The sequence below is a fragment of the Cynocephalus volans genome, chromosome 11, assembly GCF_027409185.1.
Source record: "Cynocephalus volans isolate mCynVol1 chromosome 11, mCynVol1.pri, whole genome shotgun sequence".
In the NCBI taxonomy this organism is placed as follows: domain Eukaryota; kingdom Metazoa; phylum Chordata; class Mammalia; order Dermoptera; family Cynocephalidae; genus Cynocephalus; species Cynocephalus volans.
In genome coordinates this window covers 98,446,268-98,467,882 of record NC_084470.1, presented here as the reverse complement: position 1 = coordinate 98,467,882, position 21,615 = coordinate 98,446,268, and the positions used below count along the sequence as shown (strand labels likewise).

Sequence of the window (21,615 nt, the reverse complement as noted above, 5' to 3'; positions counted from 1 at the left end):
CACCAAGTCAAGGGTTAAGATCCCCTTACCGGTCAATTAAAAAAAAAAAAAAAAAGGCACCATGTGAAAAGACAAGCCAAAGACTGAGGGAAAATAATCATATATCATGTATCTGATAAGGCATTGGTAACCAGCACATATAAAGAGCTCTTGAACTCAATAGTAAGACGACAAGCAATCCAATTTTTTTAATGGGCAAAAATATGAAAAGACACTTTACCAGAAAAGACATATGGGCAAATAAGCACATGAAAAGATGCTCAACATCATTAATCATTAGGATAATATAATTTAAAACCACAATAAGTTACCATATTAGAATGACTAAAAAATTTTTTAAATTGATACTACAAACTGTTGGTGAGGATGCAGAGCAACTGGAACTCTCATACATTGTGGGTGGAAATGCAAAATGGTACAGCCCCTTGGAAAAATGGTTTTGCAGTGAAATCTACGGCCCAACAATCCCACTCCCAGATATTTGCCCAAGAGAAATGAAAACTTAAGTTCACACAAAAACCTGTATGCAAATGTTTAAAGTGGCTTTTTTTTTCATAATGACCAAAAACTGGAAATGATCCAAATGTCCTTCAACTGGTGAATGAATAAACAAACAGATACAACACGCAAGAGAATGCTACTTAGCTGTAACAAAAGATGAGCCACCAAAACACACAATATGGATGAATCTCAAACGCATCCTTCTGAGTGAAAGAAGCCAGGGTCAAAAGATCACAAACTATATGATTTTGTTTATGTGACATTCTGAAAAAGACAAACACATCAGTGGTTTCCAGGAGCTGAGAGGGGGAGAGGAGGTGACCACCAACCAAAGGCCACAGAGGCAGTTCGGGCTGACAGAGTTCTGCATCTTAACTGTGGCGGCAGTTGCTCGATTATACGCATTTGTCAAAACTTGCAGAACTGTAAACGAAAGGAGGTAAGTTTTAATGCATGTAAAGTATACTTTAATCTTTAAAAGGGGGGGAAATAGTCACTGCAGAGAGTAGAAGTGTGAACTGATCAGGTAAGCAAAAGTAGACAGTTTGGGCAGTGGTGGGGGCCATCTGAGGTTGAGTGGATTTACAGTGGACCCACCTGCCCAGGGAAGTTCAGCTCTGTGGGCCAGCAGGGAGAAAGCAGATTGTTGGATTCATCTGCAGTTGGGATTTTGCCAGATGCATGCTTTGAAACACTGGCAGTCAGATGCATGCTGACTTTCTTATCTTGCTTGCTAAGTAGAAAAACAAGGCTGTTAAAAACTAATCAGGACCTGCAAAACTAACAGTTCTTTGAGGCTTGCAGAATTCCAAGAACAGATGTCTCGAGGCTGACCATGGGCGCCAGCAAGGAATCAAAATCCTGCAGAACCCTAAGATAGCATCAAGGACAAGCCAGACAGAGCCTTGGTGAGACCCTGCATCAGCCCCTTGCCAGTCTCCCTCCTGCTCTTCACTAACTGCTTCCTCCTTCTTGAAAGCCTCGGTAGATCTGAGCCTTTGAGGTGGCTTAGCTTGCTGTCTCCTCAGGCCTGAGAACAGCTGCCTTCCTGTTTCACCAACAATTGACGTCCGAGTCTCCCTTGTTTCTGTTTTGGCAGCGACAGCCGGACTTGGGTTTGGTAACAGTGGGAGATCAACACATTCCAGTCTCGCTCCTTTTTTGCTTTTCTTGCAGTAAATGGTGACAGATGCCTCACTTTTTAATTATGTCCAGCATTCTGGTTCCAGTAAGGCTCTGAAAAATTGTTGGGGGTGGGGGGCCATGACTTGCATTCCAAGTGTCATCTGGAGGTCACTAGGGTCTCCTCTATGTATGTCCATCTGCCTCAGGAACCTGAAGTTTCTGCAAGACAAATGATGATCACCCGCCCATTACAGGAAACTCGAAAGGCCTTTTGTTATCTTAAAAGGAACTCCAGGCAACGATTCAGCTTGCACAATTATCTGAGATGGTCAGCAACCAGTTTCAACCGGAGGCTGTCAGATGACCCATGCCTCACTCTTGGAGGGGCTCTGACCACACTGTGTGTCTGTTCTCTCATCTGTTGACATTGTCTCTAATCCTCACCACAACCTGAAGGAGCTGGGGTCACTGTCCCCCCTTTACCCAGAGAACCTGAAACCCGCAGTGGTCCAGCAACCCCCAAGTTCTCACCCCAAAGCTGTGTCTTATTCCAAAGCTATGGCCTATGACTTCTTTTCTGCCTCCTTGCAGGGTTATTGCAAGGGCCAAATTAAATGAGATAATCAGCGTTAAGAAGCCTGGTCAGTGACCTACACAGCACAGGCCTCTGTGTTGACCCAACTTGCTCTGTTTTACAGCCCAGCACCCTGAGTGCAGAGGGTGTAAGTGGTCCCTTAGTAAGAGGCAGCACTGGGATAGTAGACCAGTGGTTCCATCCTGGGACACCTCAGGGCTGGCTTTGGACTGGCAACTCCACACCCGTGAGCATTTCCCCTGGGGTTCAACATAGCCCAGACTTTATCCTTCCAACCCGCCATGTTCTGGGCGCTGGGCCACACCAGTCCTGCCATGGACTTGCAATATGTGACCTTTGCAACCTTTGGAAACAGCCCCTTCCTATGGTTCTGCATAACACTGATTCTGTTTAAGGGAGGAACCTCTGCACCTGGCAGGACACCATCTTTCTAACCTGGCGACCCAGCGTCTGTGAGGATGGCCCACACAGAGGGTTGCGTGCAGCGGACTCAGGGTCCTCCCACCTGGTGGGGACCCCCTCCATGCTCTTGTCCTCCCTAGGACACCAGGGGCAGGGAGCAGAGGGAGTAGTAGGGAATGACAGGGGCGGGACAGAAGGACCCACTGGAGCCTGACTCCGTGCAGAAAGTGAGCAAGCCTGTCTTGGATCACACGTGTCCTGCCTCCCCCAAATACACCAGGCCAGAGTAGTTATGGTCTTTCTCCGTAGAACAGGTCCAGGCTTCGGCACCAGCCCTAGCCCTTGATGTGTGTTAGTGGAAATTGGGGGCAGAGCAATCGATTTGGTCATCCTCATGGCTTTTGTCTAAACTGGCAGTTTAAACAGCTCCTTCCTGCTCGGCCTCTTTAGGTAGAAACGCGCAGCCACCCAGGCTCCCCGACCCCTTTCGCGGCTCCCCATGCCCCCGTGGCGTATGGCTGGCTCAGGGAGCAGCAGGGGAAGGTGTCCTCGGGCGTGTGTGGCCTCCAGGGATGCCCTGGGCCCGACAGCGCCTGCATCTCCCTCCCTCTCCCTCACTCCCTCCTTCTCCTGGCTTAGGAAACACAAGCCCAGAGACTGTCTCCCACATCTTCCACTGAGCACCTGTGCCAGCTGTCCACCCTCTGCTGTGATGCAGTGCCACCCTGCCCTGCTAGGCAGGATCTCAACTCAGAGTCCATGAGATCCGAGGACAGCTCAAGAGGCCCTAGTGCTGCCTGATGCAAGCTCTGCCGGCCGCCCTGCACCCCGCTCCTCCAGCTCCTCCAGCATCTCCCACGGGGTGGAAATCAGCTCGGCTCCCTGCCCACGCTCCCGTCTCTCCCTTGTCTCTGCTGTCTTCTGGGCTTGGCCAAAGGGGAAGGATGCTTTTAAATAAAACTAGACCGAGCATCCAGACCCTGGCCTGGCACTGTGGGGGGAAGAGGTGACCTACCACACGGCAGAGATGCTATGTTGAGAGTAGCCAAGCTCGGCCTTGATTTGCTCCTCAGGAACTACATGAGCTCAGAAAATCCTTCTCATTCACAATGACTGGCTTTTAAGCCTATTGTCTTACCGCAAATGTCTATTTTGCATGTTAGAACACAAATATAACTGTCTTTTCTCTTTGGGTACTTGTCTTCTTTGGATACTTTCCACACTGGGCTGATCTCCCCAGAGAGAAGGCCACGGGCTCAGAAGCAAAAGCAAAAGGGATAAAACCATGTTAACCACGTGGTCCCAAATCTGACCTCCTGACCTCCCTAACAAACGCCTCACATCCTCCTCTGGGCCCTGGCCACCTTGAGAAGGGTGGAGTGAGGCCTGGACACCAACAGGCAGGAAGCAGCATAGGTCGGGACTGCACTGGCGCTGCCCTCGCAGAGCCCTGGAGCTCCTGGGACGTGGCCTGTCCCACCTTCACTCCTCACTACTCACACAGCCGATGGTGGCTGAAGAGCTGCTGCCAGGGCCTGCACTTGAGGATAGCCACGGGAGAGGTGACATGATCTTGTGTTCTCACATGGGACTCCGAGGAACAGGGCGGACAGCAAGAGCAGCCTGCTGACTTCGATGCAAGGATGTCCCAGGCAGAGGCCGGCAGGAGGCCTCAGCCCCTCAGCGCCATCAGACTCATCTCCCCTGGAAATCTTCTCCGCTGACACGGACTCCAGCAGGACACAGGGACTTCTTCTTCCTGAAAGAAACCAGTGAAAGAATTTCCACCAGAGATGCTGGGGAGAAAGAGGAAAGGGCCCCGTGGTTTCTGTGAAAGGCTTACTGCATTCCATAACTGAGTCCAGTGATCTCGTTACATAAAAATTACCGGAGCCCATTGTTTTGGACTAAGCTCCTGCACAAGGCCCCAACAGACCAGACTAAAAACCAAAACGGAGTAACCCCTGCTAAGTTCCACGTCACTTGGGCTGTGGTGTGACCTTCCGAGAAGTCGAGGAAAGAGCGAACAGCCAATTTCCCAGAAAGGCCAGTTTAATCTTCAACAAGTGTGATAATCAAGTCTCTCTGTCTTCATCCTCACACAAGAGATGGCCTGAAGTCACCTGATGTTATTTTCCTATTCTTTTGTCTCCCTGCCCCCACCTTTCATGGAAAGTAACTTTGAAATGACTGATCTGCTTTTGTACTTGTTTGTGCTGTCTTCAGCCTTTTCTGTCTATAAAGCCTTTGCTATTTGTAATAAACTTTGTTGTACTTCTCTGTCAGATGGTGTTTCCTGGGTTGATCCTCACATTTGGCTCCCAATAAACTTTAGAAAATTAATTCTTTCTCGATGGCCTTGGTTTCGGTCCACAATCTTACTGACAGCAACTTGTCTACAGAGCAGTCAAGTGTGGTATGTGTTCAGAGCAGCCCCCAGTGCATCATGAAGCTACGTGGAGCACGTCCAGCAATGTTCACACCAGCTTCAGGAGGTGTTTGCACACTAACGTGCTTGGCCGTTTGGGTGAGGCTGGAAGGTTGCTGACAGTGCCAGATTCTGTGCTGGAATCAGTCTGGAAGGATACTGCGGGTCAGGCAGAGGACGCCCACCATCCTGCAGAAAACCACAGGCCCCTGGCACAAGGACTTATGGGAGGGTGAGGGAACATTCTAGAAGGCCGAATAGCTATCCCTGCAGGCAAAGTCAGCCTGGATCAGAAGGTGCATGTGTGTGGCCCTCTTTTGACCTAGCTGAGATCTATGGGCCTTTTGTGTTTAAAATACCATCTATGTGATACCTAGGTACAGCCTGTCTTCAAAGAACTGTTCATAGCTTCTGATCCAGGCATTCCCACTTTTAGAATTCTACCCTAAGGAAATAATAGAATATACAGACAACATTTTAATCATAATGATATTCATCCCAGTGTGATTTATAATAGGAAAAAAACTGTGAACAACCTAAACCCACAACTTTAGGGAAATAGTTATGTAAACAGTAGTGCCTCCCTGAATGTACCTGCCATGGACACGATATTAAAATGATGTTTATGGGGAAAAATGTTAGTGACACGAGGAAAATAATACATGAAGAGTTTATTATATAAGAGAGACAGACAGCGTTTTATGTGGTCACAATTACATTAAACGTCAGTAAGAACCAAAGGGAGAAAAATAACACTTAAGTTCTCTTCAGAGGGTGGGTGACAGGGGTTTCCAATCACTCATTCGTATTTTTATGCGTCTCTAATATTCCTTAACACCCCTAAATCCCTTTTATTATCAGAAATTCCTAAGAACATCCATCATCTTCCTGAAGAGGTGGGTCCGGCCTGGGTGGGTTGGAGATGGCTTCCCAGTCTAAGCTGTGCCAAAACACGTCTGTCTCCTGGGAATTTTGGATCGGGAGCTCGTGACTCAAGGTAAGTGGCACTGGGCAGAGTTGAGGCTGCCTCAATGGGACCACAGTCCTGCACCAATGCACACTGAAGGGGAGGGCCCAGGGTCTGCAGAAAGAGAAAAGAGGGGCCCAAAGAGCCAGGATGCAGGACCGTGCTAACAAGGCCCCAGGTTCTCATTCCGGGACCTGTGAAGTCATCTGGCCTTCCTGTCTTTTTGTTCTTTGAGCCCTGCTGCATCATCAGTTTGGCTTGTGTTCATCTGAGGGGTCTGTTTTCATTCCAGCCAAAGAAGTCTAGAAAGCCTATGGGAGCTCAAAACTGGGCCTGTCGACAATCCTGCCCAGGACTTTGAATGGTAAACAAGCAGTGTGACAACGGATAGTTTTGCAGTAGTGCTTGTCACTCCAAAACCCTGTCTAAAAGTACCATGTTGCTCAATGATTGCAGGATAGTGACAAGTCCCACACCTGGGCCACTGTAGTGAATTGAATTATGTCCCCCCAAAACTCATTGAAGCTTGAATTGTGTCCCCCAAGTTTTATGTATTAGAACTTAGCCCCCACTGTGACTGTTAAGAGGGTGGGATATCTATTATGGTAATTGAAAGGAGGAGCCTTGAAGAGGTGATTGGATTGTAGGACCATGCAGTAATGAATGGATTAAAAATGGTGGTCAGGGGTGTGGTTCTGAGGGCTTAAAAAGAAGAGGAGAGGCTGTCTGGCTCTCTCTGCTCTGTCTGCTTCCACCATCTTACAATGTGAGACCACTGGGTCACTGTTGCCACCTCCAGATGGACTTTGGACTTCTCAGCCTCAGAAACTGTAAGCAATAAATTTCATTTTCTTTAAAATTACCCAGTTCCAAGTATTTTGTTATGAGCAACACAAACGCACTAATACAACCACCTCAGGCAGAAATAGAGAGGAGTACACAAATCCTAAGCACACAGCCAGGCGCATTTCCATAAAGTACACACACCCAACAACCAACACCAAGAACAAGAATCAGAGCATGACCAGCACCCCAAAAACCCCCCATGCCCATCCAGCCCAGCCCCCAAGGGTGATTGCTATCCTGAACTTCTAATACCACAGGTTAGCTTTCCCTGTTCTTAACATTTACATGAATGGCATCAGACAATGTGCACTCTAGTGATTCTGGCCCTTTCATTCAACACTATTTGGGGCAGACCATTTTTTCAAACAGCCACACAGAACTGAAGCTCCTTGACTTACGATGGGGCTACATCTCAATAAACGTACTGTAAGTTGAGAATATCGTAAGTCGAAAATGCACTTAATGCTCCTAAGCTACCAAACACCATCGCTTAGTCTAGCCTATCTTAAACATGCTTTAGCCTACAGTGGGGCAAAATCATCTAACACAAAGCCTATTTTATAATAAAGTGTTGAATATCTCATATAATTTGTTAACTACTGTACTTAAAGTGAGAAACAGAATAGTTGTATGTTTACTCAAGGTATGGCTCCTACTGATTGCACATCGCTTTTGCACCATCATCACAAAGTCAAAAAATCGTAAGTCAAACCACCTAAGTTGGGGCCTGTCTCAGTCAGAAACCATCTATACTTCCTATTCCACATGCTCTTCTCAAAGCTTGCCACTCTCCCACTGAGCGGAGGGCTGTAATTCCTCTTCCTTTGAATCAGCGGACTCATGAGTTGCTTATAGACAAGGCAGCAGAAGGGATGCTGCATGACTCTGAGGCTCAAAGACTATGCCTTATTTGCCAAGACCCTCACTTTTGGAGCCCTGAGCCTCCATGTGGGAAGTCTGACTTTCCTAAGATCGCCATGCTGTGAAGAAGCCCAGGCCACATGGAGAGGCCTCTCAACAGCCCAGCTGAAGTACCAGTGACACCCAGAGCTCATGGCCAGACACATGAGTAAAAAGGAATCCAGATAATTCCAGTCATCCCAGCTAAGGTTGCCAGATTTTAGGAGAGAAAAAAATGCGGACATCCAGCGAAATTTGAATTTCAGATAAACAACAAATACTGTCTAGTATAAGCATGTCCATAATAGTTCATTATTTATCTGAAATTCAAATTTAACTGCCCGCCCTTTATTTTATCTGGCAACTCTACCCCCAGGAATTAAGTGTTCCTAGCTGAGGACCCAGACCCACAGAACAGAGACAAGCCATTCCCACTGGGACCTGCCCAAATTCCCAAAACTCATTTGCTTAATAGAATGGTTTTTTAAACTGCTGAGTTTTGAGGCGATTTGTTATGCAACAGAACAACCGGATTAGAGAAGCACCCGTGCTGTCACATGCAGCCGTAGTTCATTCATTCTCAGTGTGTGTGGTGTCTCCTGTGTGACAATATCACCACATGTCTATCTACTGTTGACAAGCACATAGGTGGCTATTATGACGGGTGCTATGAACACTCTTCTACTTGTCTTTTGGTAGAAATATGCAATCATTTCTCTTGGGTATATTCCTAGGAGTAGAGTTGCTGGATCATGAGATAGGTGTATGTCTAGCTTAAGTTTTCCACAGTGGTTGTACCAGTTTACACTCCCATCAGCAATGTGCCAGAGTTCCTGCTGCTCCATGACCTCCCCACTACTTGCTGTTGTTTTTTTTATTAGTTTTTCTGGTGTGTGTGAAGTGATAAGGCAGTTTTTTAAAAAATAGCTCCATGACATGTCCAAAGTCACAAGGAGCCAGCTTAAAAGAGATCCCATTGATCAAAGGTGGGACAATATAAGCATCTGAAAGAAAAATTATTACAATTGATTAAAACGCATTAAATATATAAAAATTCACAAGTTTATAATGATATTCAAAGCAAGGGAAAGCCAAAAAAGAAATCTAATTTGCCACTATTGTGGGTAGCTGTTGCATATCAACTCCTTATTCTGAAAATTATAAAGTGAAATAATTAAGTATGCATCCTGCCTTACTTCTACACACTGTAATTCTGGGTTACCAAATAACTCTCGCTGATGTGGGAAAGCTCTTCTTTGCAGAATGATTCCACTTATAAATGTAGAAATAATAACAGAAGTTTAGCTGTCAGGCAACAATCATCAATAAATGCCCAAACCACTGGTGATAGTCATAGGCTGCCAAAGTCTTACCCCATAGGGAAAAATGTGCCTTTACAAGGGAGGGATCAAGCTGTCACCACCTGAGCCCACTGGTCAAAAGTTACATCACTGATAGCAAAACACCAGACATCCTGTGCTTCCTGACCTTATGCAAAACAAAGTATCCATCACCAGCCGTGAAGTATTTTTGCTAAAAATGTTTTAACTACATCCAATAAATCCTTTAAAGGTAACTCCAACTTTATAGGAAACAGAGGAAATGGAGAAATAAGTAATAAATTGCCACAGAAAATAAGTAAATAAATTCAGAATGAGGGACAGGCTACAGGAAAACTGACCTGGTCTCTTCAACAGGTCGACGGCATGAAAAAATCTAAGGGCCGAGGGAGCAGAGAGACTCCTTGAGACGTGGCTAAGTAAGAGAGGTGGATTCTGTGCAGATTCCGATTTGAACAAATCACTCACCAAAAGATATTTTTGAAACTATAGAGATATTTGAATGTAAATTGGGCGTCAGATATTAAGAAATTATTACTAATTTCATTTAGTGTAATAATGGTACAGTGATTATGTAAGAAAATGTACTTATGTTTTTAGAGATGCATACTGAAGTACTTGGAATAAAATGTAATATCCATAATTTGCTTTAAACTACCTCAGCCAAGAGTTATAGCAATAAATGAAATAAACACAGCAAAATGTTCATAACCATTAGTTAATCTGGGTAATAACGTGTCAGTCCTGGGCTTGCCAATCCTCGGGTCTAGTCCTGCCCATGCCCTGCTCTTCCCTGAATCATGGGGCTGACACTTCTGACCAACTGGCTAAAAACTGGGGGGGAGGATCCCCCGACTCCCTCAGGTTCAGTAATTCATTAGAATAACTCACAGACCTCACTGAAAGTGCTACACTTACACGATCACAGCTTTACTATAACGGATACGACTCAGGAGCAGTCAAACGAAGCCAGCTGGGTTGGCCCTGGAGGGCCCTGGATGCAGAGCCCCGGCGTTCTCTCCCATGCAGTCAGGATGGGGCTTCTTCTAGGTGCGTCCATGTGCTCATCAATCAGGAAGCTCCTCTAGCTTTGGGGGTTCAGAGTTTCTTGGACTCTTATTACATCATTGGGTGTGTGATTGAGCTCCGTCTCCAGCCCCTCTCTCCTCCCTGGAGGGCCGGGGTGTGGCTGGAAGTTTCTACTCTCTAATGACATGCTTGGGTCTTTCTAACATGACCAGCCCCTCCCTTGAAACGACCTGAGGGCCCACCAGGAGTTATCTCATTAGCTTAAACTCAGCGTGGTCCCCTCAGGAAATCCCAAAGGCTTCAGCTCTGTCAGGAACTGTCGACTAAGACCTGCCCCTGTTCTCTTATTACACCACGATTACAGTACCCCCTTCGCTCCAGACCCACATGCCCTTCTTCGCAGATGTCCAAAGCCAAGGCCCTGACATTTGTCTGATTCTGAAGTGGGGGCAGTCTTGCGGAGGACTTTGCCCTTAATCTGAGGGGTCACTGCTAACTCCACCCAGTTAGTGTCAGAATTGAGTTAAATTGCAGTTTCCTTGGGGAAGCTCAACCCCACCTGTTTCCTAAAGACTGCCTGTCACTCAAATTCCCCGGGGTTGGTGCAGTTCAAGAGGTTACCAAGATTACCCTCAGGTTTAATCATTTTCTAGAAGAACTTACAGAAGTCAAACAAAGCTGTCATGCTCACAGTTATGGTTTATTATAGCAAAAGGATACAGATTAAAGAAGCTTCCAGCTGTCCTCTTCAAATAAAGTTGTGTGGACAGTACTTACTTGTCCCAGCACGTGAGAGCCTGCGTGAAGCATTGCCAACCAGGGGGGCTCACCTGAGCCTGTGTCAGGTTCTCACTGGGGGTCAGTTACACAGACATGGCTGACCATAGTCTCCAGCCCCTCCCAGTGTCCACATCATAAATCACATTGTTGGTACAGAGTATCTGGCATGGCCCAAGGCCCAGGAACTCTTATCAGTCAGAACATTCCAAGGGCTTAGAGGTTACCAGGAGCCAGAGGCCAGAGTCAGGGGCCAAACTTTTCTTCAGACAAGATTTCTTTACTGCACTGTGGGCCTATTTAAAACTATGAGGCCCCATCTCCCGTGGATATGGTAATTAGACCAGAGATGGCTATTCCAAGCTAAGTATGCTAACTCTCCTAGGGTATGTGAATCAGTATGCAGAGACGTTATATCAGGGTTTCTCAGTGTGTGGCCCTGACCAGTTGGAGTGCTTGTTAAAAATAAGGATTCTCAAAGAAAAAAAAAAAAACCCCGGAAAATAACAAGCGTTGGCAAGGATGCTGAGAAATTAGAACACTTGTGCACTGCTGGTGGGGTGTAAAATGGTGTAGCCACTGCGGAAAGCAGTGTGGTGGTTCCTCAAAAAATGAAACACAGAATCACCATGGTCCAGCAATCCCACTTTTGGGTAGACACACAGAAGAACTGAAAGCAGGGACTTGAAGAGGTGTGTGCACATCCATGTCCACAGCAGCATCATTCACAACAGCCAAGAGGTGGAAACAACCCACATGTGCATCGATGTGTAGATGGGTAAACCAACTGTAGTCTATACATTCAATGCACTCAACGTACAGCCTTAAAAAGGATGGAGGTTCTGACATGTGCTATGACACAGATGAACCTTGAGGACATATGCTAAGAGAAACACGCCAGTCACAAAAGGACAGATCCTGTATAATTCCACTTATATGAGGTCCCTAGAGTAGTCAAACTCATACAAACAGAAAATAGAATAGTGGGTGCCAGGGGCTGGGGGAGGGGGATTGGGGAGTCAGTGTTTAATGAGTACAGAGTTTCAGTTTGGGGAAGATGAAAAAGTTCTGGACATGGAGGGTGGTGACGGCTGCACAAAAGTGTGACTGTGCTTAATGCCACTGATTCTGTACACTTGAAGATTATTAAAATAGTTAATTTTATGTTGTGGGTATTTTACCACCATAAAAAAGAAGAGCGAGAACATCATGCAGGAGAGTGGGGGGCGGGGAGGCTCCTAGATCTTACCCCAAACCTACTGAGTTCATGTTGCCCTCACCCAAAGAATGTATTAAGAACCTGCTGTGGCTACAGTCTGGGTGCTGGGGGATGTTAACAGAGGTATAGGGGACCAGCAGCTATCGCCCTCCAATTGCTCACAACCTAACCAGGGACTCACAACAAGCAAAGGTAGAAAGCAGAATAAGACAATGTGTAGTTATGTACTTAAACGTTTGCCTTCACCCCTACAGGGAAAAAAAGGTTAAGATTTCAGAGAAGAACTTGACCAGAGAGTGTTGCAGGAGGTCAGGGAAGAGACATGGGGAGTTCAGACCACAGTCAGGCCTGGACAGGAAAAGATTTTCCTCATTTCATTCTGGGATACCCCAATCTCTGTGAACATTTATTACAGAAATCTGAAAAGGAATTTAAATCTGTAACACCAAGGTCAAGGGTTCAGATTCCCATACCAGCCAACCCCCCAACCAAAGAAATCTAGTATTAAAGAAGAGGAAGTTTAAACAAACAACTGAACAAATGAATGAATGTATGAATGAATGACTAAGTAAGGCAAAAATCAAACAAAAGGTAAAAGAAATCCAATTGCAGGAATTCAGAGAAGAGAGAGCAAAGTTCTTCCTCTTGCTCAGGGATCTGGGAAGGCTCCGTGGAGGAGGAGGCATCTGAACTAAGCTTTGAAGGATCTCCATGCGTGGAAATGAGGCACTATTCCAGACAGAAGGAGCACCACAAGCAAAGGAACAGAAGTGATATAGTTTGGATATGTTGTCCCCCCAAAGCTCATGTCAAAATCTGATCCCCAATGTGGCAGTGTCAGGAGCTATTCAGGTCATGGGGGGTGGATCCCTGGTGAATAGATTAATGCTCTCCCTTGCGGGGGGGGGGGGGGGGATAGTGAATGCGTTCTCACTCTATTAGTTCCCACCAGAGCTAGTTGTTTTAAGGACCCTATCACCTTGCCTTCCTCTCTCTGCTCCACCATTCTCGCCATGTGATACCCTGTATTGCTGTCCCCTCACCAGTTGTGTTCCCAGGACTATGGACTTTCAACCTCCAAAACTGTAAGCAATAAAAATTGTTTATTTATAAATTACCCAGGTTTAGGTTATTTCTGTTATAAACAACAGAAATGGATTGTAAGAACCCAAATGCCCCAAGGGATCACACCGAGGAATGTAAGAACCCAAATGCCCAAGGGATCACACCCTGATCACATAAGTCCTTCTCGGCCACACCCCATCATGGCGCTGGTTGCCCTTCTCTTCCGTATTCTCCTTCCCACAGGCACGAATCACACACCAATCAGCTCACCCCCCAGGCCCCATGCGGTATGCTAAGTAGGGATTGTATTTTAAGCCAATCAGCTTTCCCTTAAAACCCTATATATATGTGTGTGTGCTGCCTAATAAACGAGCTCTCCAGTGGATCGTCAACTGGTGTCGACTCCGCCAGGACCGGCCTCCCTTCCACCACTCACCATTGACGGTCCACCCTCGGTCCACCCTCGTCCATTGTTTTCGGCGCTGGCTCCTTCCACTCACCACCGGCTCATCATTAGGTAAGCCCCCTTTCCTAAAGGGCACCAGCCCTTTTTCAGGCTACCACAGGGAGTCTAAATCGTCCAGTAGCCCCTAACGCCCATACCCCACCCCACCACAGTCTTCACGACCACCATAAATTCCCAAACTATAACAGGTTCCAAAGCCCCGGTAAACTTTTACTTTCATTTTTGGAGGTTAAAAGCCCCATTCTGTTCTCTCCTTCACCCTCCTGTCCCATTAAGAGACCAGAATGGGTGCTTCCTCCTCCTCCCTAGGGGACTCTCCACTTCAATGCCTTCTGAAAAACCTCACCAACCTTTCCCTCAGGCCTGATATTGAGCTCAAACTCCTCACCAAATTCTGTACACAAGATTGGCCTTATTATCCTTTAGATAATCAAAACACATGCCCCCCTGAGGGCACACTAGATCCTAACATTCTACGAGACCTCTTCAACTACTGCCAGCGCCTAAAAAAATGGAAGGAGATCCCCTACATCGAGGCTTTTCGCCTCTTGGCTCAGAACCCCGCCCTCTGCTCCTCCTGTGCTCCCTCTCAAGTTCTTTTAGCCTGTAAACCCTCTTCACAGTCACCCCTCGATTCTTCCACCTTCGACCCTGCTGATGAAACCCCACCCTACCGACCTCCTCCTCCCCCAGTGCCTCCGGCGTCTGCTCCTCCTCCCCCATCATCCACGTCACCTTCTGCACCTCCTGCGCCATCCACTCCCCCGTCTTTACCCTCACCTACCCCTGACCCACTAAGCCCCCCTTTCACCCGTTCCCGAGGACCTCCCCCCGCCCCTTTAACAATCGCCCCACTACGTGAGGTAGCTGGGGCTGAAGGAGTAGTTAGGGTCCACGTTCCCTTTTCCCTAGCTGACCTTACACAATTAGAAAAAAGACTAGGCTCTTTCTCTACCGACCCTACTACCTACATTAAAGAATTCCAATGGATCCTGCAGGCCTACAGCCTCACACATCATGACATCTTCATGCTCCTAGCCAATACCCTCCTCCCCGAGGAATGCCGCAGGGTCTGGGATACAGCCCAAACCCATGCCACTGACACACATCGTACCAATCCAGATCACCCGCCAGGCCCCCAAGCAGTCCCAGAACAGGAACCTAATTGGGATTATAACACAGCCCAGGGAATCCAGGCTCGAGACCGTTTTGCCTCTTGCTTAATAATTGGCCTCAAAAAATCGGCTCGCAAGGTCGTCAGTTTCCAAAAAATTCAAGAAATTGTCCAAAAAAAGGAAGAAACTCCCTCTGAGTTCCTCAATAGATTAACTCAGGCCTTTCAACAATACACTAACTTAGACCCCAACTCAGAAGATGGCCGGCATGTCCTTATGACCTATTTCCTGGCCCAATCCTACCACGACATTAAAACTAAACTTAAAAAATTAGAGCAGGGTCCTGCAACCCCTCAGACTGAAATCCTGTCAGTGGCCTTCAAGGTTTTTCATAATCGGGAGGAGGAAAAAGAATGCCGAAAACAAAGGGCCAACCAAGCCAACTTCCAGATGTTGGCCCGGCTTATCAAACCCCCTGAGTGCCCTCCCACAGCCTCCACCTCTAAGCCTCCACCTGGAGCCTGCTTTAAATGTGGAAAGGAAGGGCATTGGGCAAAGGCTTGCCCCACCCCCAGGCCACCCACCACTCCTTGTCCAAAATGCAAAAAGAAGGGACATTGGGGATCTGATTGCCCCCTCGCCCGAAGGGGTGAGGGACCAACTGCCCCACAGTCCCCCGAACCGTGGACACCACCTATGGTGGGCCTCGCTGAGGAGGACTGAAGGAGCCTTGGGCCCTTCCCGACCATCTCTATAACAAAGCAAGAGCCCAGGGTATCCATGGTTGTGGACGGCCACCCAATATCTTTCCTCCTGGACACTGGAGCCACCTTTTCGGTCTTAAGGGAATATAAAGGCCCCACCACCTCCAGCAGCTCTCCTATAGTCAGGGTAGGAGGTAAACAAATCTTTCCCCAAAAAACCCCTCTTTTAACCTACTGCCTTCAAGGCACTCAATCCGTTTTCTCCCATTCCTTTCTAGTCATGCCACAATGCCCCGTCCCCTTGTTGGGTCGGGACATTCTATCACGGCTTCAAGAGTCCATTACTTTGCCCCTGTCCTCTTCCTCTTCCCCCGTTTCCTTCCTCCTAGCACTAGTTCAAGCCCAAGATCCTACTAATTCCACCCCTCCAAAGAAGTCCTTACCCATGCTAACGCACCCTGTTAACCCCACAGTTTGGGACACTGCCAGCCCCGCTCTGGCCCAGTGTTCCCCTGTACACATAAAACTAAAAGACCCCTCCAAATATATTTGTCAGGCTCAGTATCCATTAACCACAACAGCCCTCCTCGGGTTAAGCCCCATCATTCAGGCAATACTCCCATACTCGCTGTAAAAAAAACCTAATGGCGCCTTTCGTCTCGTCCAAGATCTCCGCCTTGTACCTATCAAAACAGTTGGATCTCACTGTATGAGGCTGGGCACCCTGTCTAAGAGCCCTGGCAGCGGGGCAGTTACTGCATAAGGAGGCATCCAAATTAACATTTGGGGCACCTCTCACCATTCTCTCACCACATCACCTCAAAGACCTCCTTACCTATAAGGCTCTCCAATCCCACCTTCCAGAATCCTAACCATCCTATCCTCGTTTCTGGAAAATCCTGCCCTATCCTTCAATACCTGCCCACAAACCCGGCTACCCTACTGCCTATACCAGATTCCCCCAACACCCCTTTGCACAGCTGCGTAGAAAGCCTTCAGAATTTCATACCTTACCGCTCTTCCATCACTGAGGGGCCCCTGTCTCACACTGATCTCGCATGGTTCACGGATGGGTCCTCATTCAAGGAAGGAAACACTCATTACGCGGGTTATGCCATAGTCTCCCTTGATTCGGTTATAGAAGCCCAACCTTTACCCAAGGGTACTACCAACCAGCAGGCCGAACTTATCGCCGCCACGTGAGCCTGCGTTCTAGCTGAAGGAAGAACTCTTAATTTATACACTGACTCCAAATATGTCTTTCATATACTTCTCTCTCATGACGCCATATGGAAAGAACGCGGTCTGCTTAACATGAAGGGTAACACAATCACCAACTCAGCTTTAATCTCCACATTAATTGAGGCATCCCATTTACCTTGTAAATTAGGAGTCATTCATTGCAGATCCCACCAGAGGGACGATTCCCCAATCACTCGCGGGAATTGTAAGGCTGACCTCGCCGCACGCACTGCGGCACGGCACCCACAGACACAAAACCAACTTCCCATTCTTCCATACGGCTCCCAAGGTTCACAGACACCCTCTCAGCCCCAACCGCCTAATGATGATAAGTCCTCTCTCTTTCGCTTGCTCCATGACCTGTTTCACTCTAGCCCCCAAGCTTTATCCCAGTTTTTACAAGCCTTCTTCTCAGTCACCCCATCTGACAAAGCCCTCTTACAAAAAATTTCCTCCTCATGCACAATCTGCCAGTGTACCAATCCTAACACCCCTCTCAAACCTGGGCCATACCCCTCCCACCAGGCCAGAGGTCTCACACCCGCGGCCAACTGGCAAGTTGATTTTACACACATGCCTTCCATCCGGTGCCTCAAATACCTCTTGGTGTTTGTTGATACCTTTTCAGGATGGGTAGAGGCATTCCCAGCATCCAATAAAAAGGCCTCCACCGTAGCCCAGACTCTCCTTTCCCAAATCATCCCACGATTTGGGATGCCCACTTCCATTCAATCTGACAATGGACCTGAATTTACCGCCCAGGTAATACAGAAACTCTCCCGGTCACTCTCTCTCCCCTGGCACTTACATTGCCCTTACCGACCTCAGGCATCCGGAAAGGTAGAGAGAACCAACAGAACCTTAAAGGACATACTAACTAAATTGTCTCTGGAATTACACCTTGATTGGGTCCGTCTTCTACCTCTCGCTCTACTCAAGACCAGGGCTCTCCCAAAAAGGCCCTCCAATCTTTCCCCTTTTGAAGTCATGTATGGTAGACCCCTCCTACCCCCGGGGATCACAGCGACTAAAGGACCCATACCACCCACCATGGCCTTACCCTTGCTCTCCCACCTTCGCCCAGGCCAATTATTATTCTACACTTCTCCGGAACCTAAAACCCCCCTAACCCCTAAGTGGGAAGGCCCATGTCCTGTCATCCTTTGCACTCCAACTGCTGCTAAACTTGCCCTGCCAGGTAATCATGTTACTCCATGGATTCATATTTCCAGGCTGAAGCCTTACACTCAGGATCCGCCCTCGACCACCGAGAACTCCAGTAACAAGCTGCAAGGAAACTTAACACACCATTCCTTTAAGTGCATCCCTCATCCTACCAACCCTCTCAAACTCCGCCTATCCCGGACCTCAGCCCTACCCCCAATTCCGGAGACATGAACCTTCTCCTTGGCCTTCTCCTGTTCTTTTCATTTCACCCAAGGAGCTTTCAGGCCCCTCTGCTAGCTCCCCAGGGTCACCCATTTACACCTGGCAACAGATCATTTCTGAAACACTCATCTTTCTCTCTCTCTCCCGGAAATTGTTTTCTCTCATGCGACCGCTTCTGGCGGCTGTCCCCTTAAACGCTTCCCTTCCTCAACCATTTATAACCACACCGTCGCCCCACCAGGCTCTTTCTTCTGGTGCAATGGAACCCTCTCTACCTCCATCCTGCCTAATCTTACTGCCCCATGCCTTCTGGTCACCATCGTCCCTCAACTCACTCTGTACACCAGTTCAGAACCGTTCCAACTTCTTCATCCCCCCTCAAAGCAAAAAAGGGCCTCCTTCCTCCCGATCATGGTTGGTATTTCCCTAACATCAGCGGTCGGAGCCGGCCTGTCGGGAGGAGACTTAGGACACAGTTTATGGGCGGTCGAAGACATAAATGCTAGACTTGAAGGGGCTCTGACCTCCACTGCCGAATCTCTTTCCTCTCTACAGAGACAAATTACCTCTTTAGCCGGTCTAGTAGAAACAAACATCATCAAACTCACCGACTTAGCTTCCAGCCTAAGAACCACATCCAGTTCTAACCCCTTTTCTTCTTTTATCTTAAACCCTATCCTAACTTGGATTTGGCCCATTTTGGGACCTCTAATCATTATCCTCATAACCTGCCTTTTCTTGCCCTGCATCATTAGGTTTCTTCAAACCCAAGTGGGAAAAATCTCTAATCAGGCCTTTAACCAGCTTTTGCTTAGAAACTACCAGCTTCTACTGCCAATTCTTTTTTTTTTTTTTTTTTTTTGTCGTTTTTTCGTGACCGGCACTCAGCCAGTGAGTGCACCGGTCAGTCCTATATAGGATCCGAACCCGCGGCGGGAGCATCGCCGCGCTCCCAGTGCAGCACTCTACCAAGTGCGCCACGGGCTCGGCCCAGAAACTACCAGCTTCTAGATACTGATGAAGCCCCCGCCTCATCTCGTGAGCGCCTCAGCTGTTGCTGAAGAGACACCACCTTACAGAGGAAACGCATTCCTACACGCCCTTGCCACCGACACCTGGCTGCTCACCTGGACTTTTCCCCTTTTGAAATTACTTGTTTCTCCACCCTCCTTTGGGGTTTCATAATGGGTATTTATGTACCTTCCTCCCTTTGCCCCCCCCCCCCCCCCCCGCCACAACGCCCCAGTTCAGCAGGAAGTAGCTCGATGACTTCAATGTCCCCTTTCCTAAAACAAGAAAAAGGGAGGAATGTAAGAACCCAAATGCCCCAAGGGATCACACCCTGATCACATAAGTCCTTCTCGGCCACACCCCATTGTGGCACTGGTTGTCCTTCTCTTCCGTACTCTCCTTCACGCCGGCAGGAATCGCACACCAATCAGCTCACCCCAAGCCCCATGCGGTATGCTAAGTAGAGATTGTATTTTAAGCCAATCAGCCTTCCCTAAAAGCCCTATATATATGTGTGTGTGTGCTGCCTAATAAACGAGCTCTCTCCGGTGGATCGTCAACTGGTGCCAACTCGTCCTTTCATGGACTAATACAAGAGGTCTATCAGGGATCAGCAAGCTGATCAGCGACCAGTGGAGGAACCGCAGGGCAGGCATTTGCAGCCATCTTTCATACTTCCACATCTGAGACTGAACCGTCCCCTTTCTCCATGACGGCTCTCTGCCCAACTACCAATCATCTCGCAAACCCAGCTCACCTCCCCCATTCCCTCCACGCTTTGTTCCCACGACTGTGACAGTCTGTAGCAGAGTTCTGCTCGTGCCCAAAGATGCAGTCTTTCCTAGGACTAGAGCCTGCCATTTTTAGGTGGGCACATGGCTGCCCAGGATAAAGACTATACTTCCCGCCTCCCTGTAACTGAGTGGACTAAGTTCTGGCCAAAGGGATATGAGCAGGTGATGTCTGGAGCTCAAGAACAATATGCTTCAGCATCTGCATTTTTTCTTTTTGCTGGTTGTGTTATGGAACGAATTAGGCAAGGAAGTGGCAGAGAGTTGGAGAGTCAGAAATTTATTGCGCAGGTGGGCCACAGACAAGCTAATGCTCTGAAATTCTGGGCCCCAAACCCAGGTCTTACAGGGTCTTTTATAGGTGGACTCTTATCTTTCAGTTTCTTCAACATACATCTCAAGCAGGCAGCTGCTACTTTCGGCCTAAGAACTCGTGTGACCTAAGAAAGTATGCAAGCAAGATTACAGAAGTGAGGAATGCAGGCAGTTGATAACTAGCTTGGCTGACTCTAAGTGGCCTTGTAGATAAGTACATTTAGTTACAGAGGCATTGTGCAGGCTAGGTAAAAGTTTAATTTTGAATTTTTCCAACAGTTGGAAAGCAGGTGTGATGAGAGGAAGACAACACCGTAGGGAGGGTGGGGCAACACCAGAAGGAGCTGTCCTCATCGTCCAGACGGATACCCAAGAAAGAAACTTCTATCCTGTTCAAGACACTGCGATTTTGTTTTATTTTTAATTTACAAACAATAATTGTATTTATTTATGGGATATAATGTGATGTTTTGATATACGTATACATTGTGGAATGGTTAAATCAAACTAATTAATATATCCACCACCTCACATGTTTATTTTTTGCGGTGAGGATGTTCAAAATCTGCTCTCAGATTACTAGAAAAGGGAGGGAAGGGGAAATACAAATGGCAATACCTAAATTAACATCGCAAAAAAGCATCTTGTGACATCTGCACCTGCAGCTTCTATCTGTCCAGGTCAAGATTTGGCTCCGCAAAACCTTCGTGAGGCCGCAGCAGCTCCCTCCGCCGCCTCCTCTACACGCTCGCAGCGTGAGGCAGCATGAGGTTACTCACTACAGATGTGTGCCTAGGAGAGGGCTCCAAGCCCTGGCCGGCGTCCCTTGTCCCCACGAGCCCCTTCACACAGCTTTGCTCCAGCCAGACGGAGTTTCCTTCCCCATAAATCTCGGGCTGTCACACCGCCAAGGCTGCTCGCGTCTCCATTTCTCCTCCAAAATCAGTCGCGGACTGGCACAAGAGCCACCCTCCAGGAGGCCCTCCTGCGTGCCCTCCGGGAGCCACCTCCCGAGCGCCGGCCCTGCCCGCCCGCCCGCGGGGACCCACCCCACTGGTCCTCAGGGTCGCTCGGGGCCCCGCCCCAAGAACGGGCCTCCGAGTCTGCCAAGTGGCCCAACCGCCGAGGCTGTCCTGCGTCCCCACCAGCTCGCGTCCGCCTCGGCAGGTGACGACCGGGACCTACTCGTCGCGGGTCACAGCGGCCGGCGCCGGTGTAGGCCCGCTCGGAGGGACTCCAGTCCGTCCGCTCACCTCGGAGCTGTGAGCGCTGGGAAAGGCACGGAAGTCGCCGGACCTCCGCGTACGCACACTGTGCCTTGCGCTGGCCTCAGTGTCCCCGCGAGCGCCGGGCGCCCCGGCGCCGCACGCCCCGCCCCCGCGCGCTCG

The 21,615-nt window shown here is 48.3% G+C and overlaps 1 long non-coding RNA gene across 1 annotated transcript; it reads right to left on the bottom strand.

Annotated features, from left to right (window-relative positions):
* Nucleotides 1-240: 240 nt before the first annotated feature.
* Nucleotides 241-21,595, bottom strand: LOC134391029 (uncharacterized). The gene is made up of 3 exons (XR_010024900.1): nt 21,481-21,595; nt 4,124-4,382; nt 241-1,845 (listed from the first exon to the last, which is right to left on the bottom strand). It is a non-coding gene; the product is annotated as an uncharacterized LOC134391029 (long non-coding RNA).
* Nucleotides 21,596-21,615: the final 20 nt, after the last annotated feature.